Source organism: Triticum dicoccoides, chromosome 3B, assembly GCF_002162155.2.
Source record: "Triticum dicoccoides isolate Atlit2015 ecotype Zavitan chromosome 3B, WEW_v2.0, whole genome shotgun sequence".
NCBI classification, from domain to species: Eukaryota; Viridiplantae; Streptophyta; class Magnoliopsida; order Poales; family Poaceae; genus Triticum; species Triticum dicoccoides.
The window spans coordinates 99,509,943-99,523,708 of NC_041385.1; positions in this window are offsets into that span (position 1 = coordinate 99,509,943).

Consider the following 13,766-nt stretch of genomic DNA (forward strand, 5'->3'; position numbering starts at 1 on the left):
TTATATACGGGGGCAGGGGGACACCCCATAGAAACAACAATTGATCTCTTGATCTCTTAGCCGTGTGCGGTGCCCCCCTCCACCATAGTCCTCCTCGATAATATTGTAGCGGTGCTTAGGCGAAGCCCTGCAACGGTAGAACATCAAGATCGTCACCACGCCGTCGTGATGATGGAACTCTCCTTCGACACTCGGCTGGATCGGAGTTCGAGAGACGTCATCGAGCTGAATGTGTGCTAGAACTCGGAGGCGTCGTACTTTCGGTGCTTGATCAGTCGGGCTGTGAAGATGTACGACTACATCAACCGCGTTGTTCTAACGTTTCCGCTTTCGGTCTACGAGGGTACGTGGACAACACTCTCCCCTCTCGTTGCTATGCATCACCATGGTCTTGCATGTGCGTAGGAATTTTTTTGAAATTACTACGTTCCCCAACAGTGGCATCCAAGCCAGGTTTTATGCGTAGATGTTTAATACACGAGTAGAACACAAGTGAGTTGTGGGCGATATAAGTCATACTGCTTACCAGCATGTCATACTTTGGTTCGGCGGTATTGTTGGATGAAGCGGCTCGGACCGACATTACGCGTACACTTACACGATACTGGTTTTACCGCCGTGCTTTGCACACAGGTGACTAGCGGGTGTCAGTTTCTCCAACTTTAGTTGAACCGAGTGTGGCTACGCCCGGGCTTTGCGAAGGTTAAAACAACACTAACTTGACGAAATATCGTTGTGGTTTTGATGCGTAGGTAAGAACGGTTCTTGCTCAGCCCGTAGCAGCCACGTAAAACTTGCAACAACAAAGTAGAGGACGTCTAACTTGTTTTTGCAGGGCATGTTGTGATGTGATATGGTCAAGACATAATGAGATATAAATTGTTGTATGAGATGATCATGTTTTTGTTGAAGTTATTGGTAACTGGCAGAAGCCTTATGGTTGTCTCTTTATTGCATAAGATACAAGCGCCAAATAATTGCTTTACTTTATCGCTATGCGATAGCAATAGTTGCAAGAGCAATAGTTGGCGAGACGACCATGTGACGACACATTGATATATATATATATATATATATATATATATATATATATATATATATATATATATATATATATATATATATATATATATATATATATATATATATATATATATATATATATATCAAGATGATGGAGATCATGGTGTCGTGCCAGTGACGATAGAGATCATGACAGTACTTTGGAGATGGAGATCAAAGGCGCAAGATGATCATGGCCATATCATGTCACATATTTTGATTGCATATGATGTTTATCTTTTATACATATTATTTTCCTTAGTTTGTCGGTAGCATTTTAAGATGATCTCTCACTAATTATCAAGAAGTGTTCTCCCTGAGTATGCACCATTGCGAAAGTTCTTCATGCTGAGACACCACATGATGATCAGGTGTGATAGGCTCTACGTTCAAATACAACGGGTGCAAAACAGTTGCACAAATGGAATACTCAAGTTAAACTTGACGAGCCTAGCATATACAGATATGGCCTCGGAACACGGAGACCGAAAGGTCGAACGTGAATCATATAGTAGATATGATCAACATAGTGATGTTCACCATTGAAACTACTCCATCTCACGTGATGATCGGACATGGTTTAGTTGATTTGGATCACGTGATCACTTAGATGACTAGAGAGATGTCTGCCTAAGTGGGAGTTCTTAAGTAATATGATTAATTGAACTTAAATTTATCATGAACTTAGTCCTGGTAGTATTTTGCAAATAATGTTGTAGATCAATAGCTCGCGTTGTTGCTTTCATATGTTTATTTTGATATGTTCCTAGAGAAAATTGTGTTGAAAGATGTTAGTAGCAATGATGCGGATTGGATCCATGATCTAAGGTTTATCCTCATTGCTGCACAGAAGAATTATGTCCTTGATGCACCGCTAGGTGACAAACCTATTGCAGGAGCAGATGCATACATTATGAACGTTTGGCTAGCTCAAAATGATGACTACTTGATAGTTTAGTGCACCATGCTTAAATGGCTTAGAATCGGGACTTCAAAGACGTTTTGAACGTCATGGACCATATGAGATGTTCCAGGAGTTGAAGTTAATATTTCTAGCAAATACCCGAGTTGAGAGATATGAAGTCTCCAACAAGTTCTATAGCTAAAAGATGGAGGAGAATCGCTCAACTAGTGAGCATGTGCTCAGATTGTCTGGGTACTTCAATCGCTTGAATCAAGTGGGGGTTAATATTCCAGATAAGATAGTGATTGACAGAATTCTCTAGTCACCATCACTAAGTTACTAGTACTTCATGATGACTATAGTATGCAAGGGATGACGAAAACGATTCCCGAGCTCTTCGTGATGTTGAAATCGACGACGGTAGAAATCAAGAAAAAGCATCAAGTGTTGATGATTGACAAGACCACTAGTTTCAAGAAAAGGGCAAAGGGAAAGAAAGGGAAACTTCAAGTAGAATGACAAACAAGTTGTCACTCCCGTGAAGAAGACCAAAGCTGGACCAAAGCCTGAAACTGAGTGCTTACACTGCAAAGGAAATGGTCATTAGACGCGGAAATGCCCTGAATATTTGGTGGATAAGAAGGATGGCAAAATGAACAAGGGTATATTTGCTATACAGGTTATTGATGTGTGCCTTACTAGTGTTTATAGTAGCCCCTGAGTATTTGATACTTGTTCGGTTGCTAAGATTAGTAACTCGAAACAGGAGTTATAGAATAAACAGAGACTAGTTAAAGGGGAAGTGACGATGAGTGTTGGAAGTAGTTCCAAGATTGATATGATCATCATCGCACACTCCCTATACTTTGGGATTAGTGTTAATCCTAAATAAATATTATTTGGCGTTTGCGTTGAGCATGAATATGATTTGATCATGTTTATTGCAATACGATTATTCATTTAAAGTCAGAGAATAATTGTTGTTCTGTTTACATGAATAAAACCTTCAAATGGTCATACACCCAATGAAAATAGTTTGTTGGATCTCGATCGTAGTGATACACATATTCATAATATTGATGCCAAAAGATGCAAAGTTAATAATGATAGTGCAACTTATTTGTGGCACTGCCGTTTGGGTCATATCGGTGTAAAGCGCATAAAGAAACTCCATAAATATGGATTTTCAGAATCACTTGGTTATGAATCATTTGATGCTTGCGAACCATGCCTTTTTGGCAAGATGACTAAAACTCCGTTCCCCGGAACAATGGAACGAGCTACTGACTTATTGGAAATAATACATACCGATGTATGCAATCTGATGAGTGTTAAGGCTCGCGGCGTGTATCGTTATTTTCTGACCTTCACAGATAATTTGAGCATATATGGGTATATCTATTTGATGAAACATAAGTCTGAAACATTTGAAAAGTTTAAAGAATTTCAGAGTGAAGTGGAAAATCATCGTAACAAGAAAAATAAAGTTTCTACGATCTGATCGTGGAGAGGAATATTTGAGTTACAAGTTTGGTCTTCATTTGAAACAATGTGAAATAGTTTCGCAACTCACGCCACCTGGAACACCACAATGTAATGGTGTGTCCGAACGTCGTAATCGTACTTTACTAGATATGGTGCGATCTATGATGTCTCTTATCGGTTTACCACTATCGTTTTGGGGTTATGCATTAGAGACAGCTGCATTCACGTTTAATAGGACACCATCTAAATCCGTTGAGACAACACCGTATGAACTACGGTTTAGCAGTAAACCTAAGCTGTCGTTTCTTAAAGTTTGGAGTTGTGATGCTTATATGAAAAAGGTTTTCAACCTGATAAGCTCGAACCCAAATCGGAGAAGTGCGTCTTCATAGAATACCCAAAGGAAACTGTTGGGTACACCTTCTATCACAGATCTGAAGACAAAACATTCATTGCTAAGAATGGATCCTTTCTAAGGAAGGAGTTTCTCTCGAAAGAAGTGAGTGGGAGGAAAGTAGAGCTTGATAAGATAATTCGTACCTTATCCCGAATTGGAAAGTAGTTCATCACAGAAATCAGTTCTAGTGATTATTCCTACACCAATTAGTGAGGAAGCTAATGATGATGATCATGAAACTTCTGATCAAGTTACTACAAAACCTCGTAGGTCTTACAAAGTACAGTCCGCACCAGAGTGGTACGGTAATCCTGTTCTGGAAGTCATGTTACTAGACCATGATGAACCTACGTACTATGAGGAAGCGATGATGATCCCAGATTCCGTGAAATGGCTTGAGGCCATGAAATCTGAGATGGGATCCATGTATGATAACAAAGTGTGGACTTTGGTGGAGTTGCCCGATGATCGGTAAGCCATATTGTATAAATGGATCTTCAAGAGGAAGATAGATGCTAATACTAGTGTTACTATCTACAAAGCTCGACTTGTCGCAAAAAGGTTTTCGACAAGTTCAAGGTGTTGACTACAATGAGATTTTCTCAACTGTAGCGATGCTTAAGTCTGTCCGAATCATATTAGCAATTGCCACATTTTATGAAATCTGGCAAATGGATGTCAAAATTGCATTCCTTAATGGTTTTCTTAAAAAAGAGTTGTATATGATGCAACCAGAAGGTTTTGTCAATCCTAAAGGTGCTAACAAAATGTGCAAGCTCCAGCGATCCATCTATGGACTGATGCAAGCATCTCAGAGTTGGAATGTACGCTTTGATAAGTTGATCAAAGCATATAGTTTTATACAGACTTGCGGTGAAGCCTGTATTTACAATAAAGTGAGTGGGAGCACTACCGCCTTTCTGATAAATATATGTGAGTAACATATTGTTGATCAGAAATGATGTAGAATTTTTCTGGAAAGCATAAAGGAGTATTTGAAAGGAGTTCTTTAAAAGAAAGACCTCAGTAAAGCTACTTACATATTGAGCATCAAAATCTATTGAGATAGATCAAGACGCTTGATAAGTTTTTCAATAAGTACATACCTTGTCAAGATTTTTAAGTAGTTCAAAATGGAACAATCAAAGAAAGAGTTCTTGCCTGTGTTGCAAAGGTGTGAAATTGAGTAAGACTCAAATCCCAACCACGACAGAAAATAGAAAAGAGAATGAAAGTCATTCCCTATGCCTCAGTCATAGGTTCTATAAAGTATGCTATGCTATGTACCAGACCTATTGTATACCTTGTTCTGAATTTGGCAAGGGGATACAATAGTGATCTACAAGTAGATCACTGGATATTGGTCAAGAATATCCTTAGTGAGGACTAAGGAAATATTTCTTGATTATGGAGGAGATAAAAGAGACTGTCGTAAAGAGTTACATCGGTGCAAGCTTTTACACCGATCCAGATGACTCTAAGTCTCAATCTGGATACATATTGAAAGTGGGAGCAATTAGCCAGAGTGGTTCCATACAGAGCATTGTAGACACAGAATATTTGCAAAATACATATGGCTCTGAATGTGACAGACCCGTCGACTAAGCTTCTCTCACGAGCAAAACATGATCACACCTTAGTACTCTTTGGGTGTTAATCACATAGCGATGTGAACTAGATTATTGACTCTAGTAAACCCTTTGGGTGTTGGTCACATGACGATGTGAACTATGGGTGCTAATCGTATAGAAATACGAATATTGGTGTTAAATCACATGGCGATGTGAACTAGATTATTGACTCTAGTGCAAGTGGGAGACAGAAGGAAATATGCCCTAGAGGCAATAATAAAGTTATTATTTATTTCCTTACTTCATGATAAATGTTTATTATTCATACAAGAATTGTATTAACAGGAAACGTAATACATGTGTGAATACATAGACAAACATAGTGTCACTAGTATGCCTCTACTTGACTAGCTCATTAAATCAAAGGTGGTTAAGTTTCCTAGCCATAGACATGAATTGTCATTTGATTAACGGGATCACATCATTAGAGAATGATGTGATTGACTTGACCCATTCCGTTAGCTTAGCACTTGATCGTTTAGTATGTTGCTATTGCTTTCTTCATGACTTATACATGTTCCTACAACTATGAGATTATGGAACTCCCGTTTATCGGAGGAACACTTTGTGTGCTACCAAACGTCACAACGTAACTGGGTGATTATAAAGGAGCTCTACAGGTGTCTCCGAAGGTACTTGTTGAGTTGGCGTATTTCAAGATTAGGATTTGTCACTCCGATTGTCGGAGAGGTATCTCTAGGCCCTCTCGGTAATGCACATAACTATAAGCCTTGCAAGCAATGTTGTTAATGAGTTAGTTGCGGGATGATGCATTACGTAATGAGTAAAGAGACTTGCCGGTAACGAGATTGAACTAGGTATTGAGATACCGACGTTCGAATCTCGGGCAAGTAACATACCGATGACAAAAGGAACAACGTATGTTGTTATGCGGTTTGACCGATAAAGATCTACGTAGAATATGTAGAAGCGAATATGAGCATCTAGGTTCCACTATTGGTTATTGACCAGAAACGTGTCTCGGTCATGTCTACATAGTTCTTGAGCCCGTAGGATCCGCACGCTTAAGGTTTCGATGACAGTTATATTATGAATTTATGAGTTTTTATGTACCGAAGGATTTCGGAGTCCCGTATGAGATTGGGGACATGACGAGGAGTCTCGAAATGGTCGAGATGTAAAGATCGATATATTGGACGACTATATTCGGACTTCGGAAAGATTCCGAGTGATTCGGGTATTTTTTGGAGTACCGGAGAGTTACAGGAATCCGCCGGGGAGTATATGGGCCTTATTGGGCCATACGGGAATAGAGGAGAGAGGCCAAAAGGAAGGAGGCCTGCGCCCCCCTCTGGTCCGAATTGGACAAGTGGTGCAGCCCCCTTTTCCTTATCCCTCTCCCCCTCTTTCCTTCTCTCCTACTCCAACAAGGAAAGGAGGAGTCCTACTCCCGTTGGGAGTAGGACTTCCCCCTTGGTGCGCCCTCCTCCTTGGCCGGCTGCCTCCCCCTTGCTCCTTTATATACGGGGGCAGGGGGCACCCCATAGACATAACAATTGATCTCTTGATCTATTAGCCGTGTGCGGTGCCCTTCTCCACCATAGTCCTCCTCGATAATATTGTAGCGGTGTTTAGGCGAAGCCCTGCAACGGTAGAACATCAAGATCGTCACCACGCCGTCGTGCTGACAGAACTCTTCTTCGACACTCGGCTGGATCGGAGTTCGAGGGACGTCATCGAGCTGAACGTGTGCTAGAACTCGGAGGCGCAGTAGTTTTGGTGCTTGATCGGTCGGGCCATGAAGACGTACGATAAGATCAACCGCGTTATTCTAACGCTTCCGCTTTCGGTCTACGAGGGTACGTGGACAACACTCTCCCCTCTCGTTGCTATGCATCACCATGATCTTGCGTGTGCGTAGGATTTTTTTTGAAATTACTACGTTCCCCAACATGAACTACTTTTCAATAAGGGAGCAGGTACAGTTACCTCATCAAGTTCTACTTTCCTCGCACTCACTTCTTTTGAGAGAAACTCCTTTTCTAGAAAGAATCCGAATTTAGCAACGAAAATCTTGCCCTCAGATTTGTGATAGAAGGTGTACCCAATAGTCTCTTTTGGGTATCCTATGAAGACACATTTCTCCGATTTGGGTTCGAGCTTATCTGGTTGAAGTTTCTTCACATAAGCATCGCAGCCCCAAATTTAAGAAACGACAACTTTGGTTTCTTGCCAAACCATAGTTCATATGGCGTCGTCTCAACGGATTTCGATGGTGCCCTATTTAACGTGAATGCAGCCATCTCTAAAGCATAACCCCAAAACGATAGCGGTAAATCAGTAAGAGACATCATAGATCACACCATATCTAGTAAAGCACGATTACGACGTTCGGACACACCATTTCGTTGTGGTGTTCCGGGTGGTGTGAGTTGCAGAACTATTCCGCATTGTTTCAAATGTAAACCAAACTCGTAACTCAAATATTCTCCTCCACGATCAGATCATAGAAATTTTATTTTGTTGTGATGATGATTTTCCACTTCACTCTGAAATTCTTTGAACTTTTCAAATGTTTCAGACTTGTGTTTCATCAAGTAGATATACTCATATCTGCTCAAATCATCTGTAAAGGTGAGAAAATAACGATACCCGCCGCGAGCCTGAATATTCATTGGACCACATACATTAGTATGTATGATTTCCAATAAATCAGTTGCTCGCTCCATAGTTCCGAAGAACGGCATTTTAGTCATCTTGCCCATGAGGCACGGTTCGCAAGTACCAAGTGATTCATAATCAAGTGATTCCAAAAGTCCATCAGTATAGAGTTTCTTCATGCGCTTTACACCGATATGACCTAAACGACAGTGCCACAAATAAGTTACGCTATCATTATCAACTCTGCATCTTTTGGCTTCAACATTATGAATATGTGTATCACTACTATCGAGATTCAATAAAAATAGACCACTCTTCAAGGGTGCATGACCATAAAAGATATTACTCATATAAATAGAACAACCATTATTCTCTGATTTAAATGAATAACCGTCTCGCATCAAACAAGATCCAGATATAATGTTAATGCTCAATGCTGGCACCAAATAACAATTATTTAGGTCTAAAACTAATCCCGATGGTAGATGTAGAGGTAGAATGTCGACCGCACATCGACTTTGGAACCATTTCCCACGCGCATCGTCACCTCGCCCTTAGCCAATCTTTGCTTAATCCATAGTTCCTGTTTCGAGTTGCAAATATTAGCAACAGAACCAGTATCAAATACCCAGGTACTACTGCGAGCATTAGTAAGGTACACATCAATAACATGTATATCACATATACCTTTGTTCACTTTGCCATCCTTCTTATCCTCCAAATACATGGGGCAGTTCCGCTTCCAGTGTCCAGTCTGCTTGCAGTAGAAGCACTCAGTCTCAGGCTTAGGTCCAGACTTGGGTTTCTTCTCTTGAGCAGCAACTTGTTTGTTGTTCTTCTTGAAGTTCCCCTTCTTCTTCCCTTTGCCCTTTTTCTTGAAACCGGTGGTCTTGTTGACCATCAACACTTGATGCTCCTTCTTGATTTCTACCTCCGCGGCTTTTAGCATTGCGAAGAGCTCGGGAATAGTCTTGTCTATCCCTTGCATATTATAGTTCATCACGAAGCTCTTGTAGCTTGGTGACAGTGATTGAAGAATTCTGTCAATGACACTATCATCAGGAAGATTAACTCCCAGTTGAATCAAGTGATTATTATACCCAGAAAATTTTGAGTATGTGTTCACTGACAGAACTATTCTCCTCCATCTTACAGCTATAGAACTTATTGGAGACTTCATATCTCTCAATCCGGGCATTTGCTTGAAATATTAACTTCAACTCCTGGAACATCTCATATGCTCCATGACGTTCAAAGCATCGTTGAAGACCCGGTTCCAAGCCGTAAAGCATGGCACACTGAACTATCGAGTAGTCATCATCTTTGCTCTGCCAGACGTTCTTAACGTCGTCAGTTGCATCTCCAGCAGGCCTAGCACCCAGCGGTGCTTCCAGGACGTAATTCTTCTGTGCAGCAATGAGGATAATCCTCAGGTTATGGACCCAGTCCGTGTAATTGCTACCATCATCTTTCAACTTAGCTTTCTCAAGGAACGCACTAAAATTCAACGGAACAACAGCACGAGCCATCTATCTAGAACAAACATAGACAAGCAAAATACTATCAGGTACCAAGTTCATCATAAATTTAAGTTCAATTAATCATATTACTTAAGAGCTCCCACTTAGACAGACATCTCTCTAGTCATCTAAGTGATCACGTGATCCAAATCAACTAAACCATGTCCGATCATCACGAGAGATGGAGTAGTTTCAATGGTGAACATCTCTATGTTAATCATATCTACTATATGATTCACGTTCGACCTTTTGGTCTCCGTGTTCCGAGGCCATATCTGTATATGCTAGGCTCGTCAAGTTTAACCTGAGTATTCTGCGTGTGCAACTGTTTTTCACCCGTTGTATTTGAACGTAGAGCCTATCACACCCGATCATCACGTGGTGTCTCAGCACGAAGAACTTTCGCGACGGTGCATACTCAGAGAGAACACTTCTTGATAATTTAGTGAGAGATCATCTTAAAATGCTACCGTCAATCAAAGCAAGATAAGATGCATAAAGGATAAACATCACATGCAATCAATATAAGTGATATGATATGGCCATCATCATCTTGTGCTTGTCATCTCCATCTCCGAAGCACCGTCGTGATCGCCATCGTCACCGGCGCGACACCTTGATCTCCATCGTAGCATCGTTGTCGTTACGCCATCTATTGCTTCTACGACTATCGCTACCGCTTAGTGATAAATTAAAGCAATTACAGGGCGTTTGCATTTCATACAATAAAGCGACAACCATATGGCTCCTGCCAGTTGCCGATAACTTCGATTACAAAACATGATCATCTCATACAATAAAATATAGCATCACGTCTTGACCATATCACATCACAACATGCCCTGCAAAAACAAGTTAGACGTCCTCTACTTTGTTGTTGCAAATTTTACGTGGCTGCTACGGGCTAAGCAAGAACCGTTCTTACCTACGCATCAAAACCACAACGATAGTTCGTCAAGTTAGTGCTGTTTTAACCTTCGCAAGGACCGTGCGTAGACACACTCGGTTCCACTAAAGTGAGAGAGACAAACACCCGCCAGTCACCTTTAAGCACGAGTGCTCGTAACGGTGAAACCAGTCTCGCGTAAGCGTACGCGTAATGTCAGTCCGGGACGCTTCATCTCACAATACCGCTGAATCAAAGTATGACATGCTGGTAACCAGTATGACTTGTATCGCCCATAACTCACTTGTGTTCTACTCGTGCATATGACATCTACGCATAAAACCAGGCTTGGATGCCACTGTTGGGGAACGTAGTAATTTCAAAAAAATTCCTACGCACACGCAAGATCATGGTGATGCATAGCAACGAGAGGGGAGAGTGTTGTCCACGTACCCTCGTAGACCGTAAGTGGAAGCGTTATGACAACGCGGTTGATGTAGTCATACTCTTCACGATCCGACCGATCCGAGTACCGAATGTACGACACCTCCGAGTTCAGCACACGTTCAGCTCGATGACGATCCCCGGACATCGATCCAGCAGGGTGTCGGGGATGAGTTCCGTCAGCACGATGGCGTGGTGACGATGATGATGTTCTACCGACGCAGGGCTTAGCCTAAGCACCGCTACGATATGACCGAGGTAGAATATGGTGGAGGGGGGCACCGCACACGGCTAAGGAACGATCACGAAGATCAACTTGTGTGTCTAGAGGTGCCCCCTGTCCCCGTATATAAAGGAGCAAGGGGGGAGGCCGGACGGCCCTAGGGGGCGCGCCAAGGAGGGGGGAGTCCTCCTCCTAGTGGGAGTAGGACTCCCCTTTCCTAGTCCAACTAGGAAGGAGGAAGGGGGAAGGAAAGAGAGGGAGAGGGAGAGGGAAAGAGGGGTCGCGCCCCCCTCCCCTAGTCCAATTTAGACTCCCCATGGGAGGGGGCATGCCACCTCCTCGGCTGCTGCCCTCTCTCTCCCCTCAGGCCCACTAAGGCCCAATACTTCCCCAGGGGGTTCCGCTAACCCTTCCGGCACTCCGGTTTTCTCCGAAATCACCCGGAACACTTCTGGTATCCGAATATAGTCGTCCAATATATCAATCTTTATGTCTCGACCATTTCGAGACTCCTCGCCATGTCCGTCATCACATCTGGGACTCCGAACAACCTTCGGTACATCAAAACTTATAAAGTCATAATAAAACTGTCATCGTAACGTTAAGCGTGCGGACCCTACGGGTTCGAGAACTATGTAGACATGACCTAGAACTATTTCCGGTCAATAACCAATAGCGGAACCTGGATGCTCATATTGGCTCCTACATATTCTACGAAGATCTTTATCGGTCAAACCGCATAACAACATACGTTGTTCCCTTTGTCATCGGTATGTTACTTGCCCGAGATTCGATCGTCGGTATCCAATACCTAGTTCAATCTCGTTACCGGCAAGTCTCTTTACTAGTTACGTAATGCATCATTCCGTAACTAACTCATTAGCTACATTGCTTGCAAGGCTTATAGTGATGTGCATTATCGAGAGGGCCCAGAGATACCTCTCCGACAATCGGAGTGACAAAACCTAATCTCGAAATATGCCAACTCAACATGTACCTTCGGAGACACCTATAGAGCTCCTTTATAATCACCCAGTTACGTTGTGACGTTTGGTAGCACACAAAGTGTTCCTCCGGTAAACGGGAGTTGCATAATCTCATAGTTGTAGGAACTTTGTATAAGTCATGAAGAAAGCAATAGCAACATACTAAACGATCAAGTGCTAGGCTAACAGAATGGGTCAAGTCAACCACATCATTCTCCTAATGATGTGATCCCGTTAATCAAATGACAACACATGTCTATGGTTAGGAAACATAACCATCTTTGATTAATGAGCTAGTCAAGTAGAGGCACACTAGTGACATTATGTTTGTCTATGTATTCACACATGTATCATGTTTCCGGGTAATACAATTCTAGCATGAATAATAAACATTTAACATGATATGAGGAAATAAATAATAACTTTATTATTGCCTCTAGGGCATATTTCCTTCAGTGGCCGCCACTCCATTGTTTATGTCCACCTTGCAGCAGACGTACGCTGATGCTGCTTGCCATGGGCACAGGGTGCAGATGCCAGGGTTGCCTCCGAGCAACAGTTGTGCAAGTGGCCATCTCTTCATTGAGATCTTTGAGCTCCTGTGTATCTCTGGGTTCCTCGATGACATCAGGATGGTGTCGGTGTTGGCGATGATGCGGAGGTGGGTGGGTTGAAGAAGACCGACGGTCGCTCCTAGGCTGACCAGATGTCGGGCCGTGGAGGACGAGGTAAGCGCACAAGTCGGTGACGAACTCGAGGTTGCCTAATTGGAAGGTCCAGCCTGTAGTGAAGGTCTCGACGAGCTCGAGGTGGCCCACCGCGTAGGACATCACGCGGAAAGAAAAGATATGTCTCAGCATGAAGATGCGGCTTGGTTGAAGATCCCATATGGTCTCTGAGTTCGCCTAGCACGTCTTGTGCCTTGCGGGCATTGTCGGAGTTCTTTCCAGCAGATCCCTTGATAGGTTATATCGTTTATATGAGTAGACCGGAGGAGACATACGAGTCGGTTTACCTAGGATCATGCTCTCAGGATTGAGGTAAAGCTTACTTCATGATTATGTTCTATTGATTGATGTATAGAGGTTAAGGTGATTGAAGGATTGTGAATAATCTCTTGGTTCTATGCCTATCGACTAGCAGCCCGACTTTGACTTATATGGGATACCGGGGTCTAGGGTTTGCAAGATCCTAGTCGGTTAGGATTGTAGAGGAATTCTCCTGACGCCAGCTTCCTTGTCGTATACTGCAAATCTTCTGGGTCCTTCTCTATACAAGCCCATACATAGGTCTAGACGGTTGTCCAGGGTATAAATGACCTAGGGGCCATGGGCCGGCCTACTTATGTCGGTTTTTAGTATGATGAGGCATCCCTAGGCCATAACACCATCGGTCAACCTTCTCAATTGTGGTGGCCACATCAACACAGTCCACAGGAGTTTCTCTAGCATCGTACATTGGGTTTGCCCCGTGCACAAGTTAATGACCTTCAGTCAGTCGACTGACTTTAGCTTTTTGGGACAGTCGGTGTTGAGATGGCCGAAGAAGTTTGTTGGAGGGAGGCCGAACGGTAGGCAGGAGAAGGAAGGAGCTCGCTGGCAGGCTG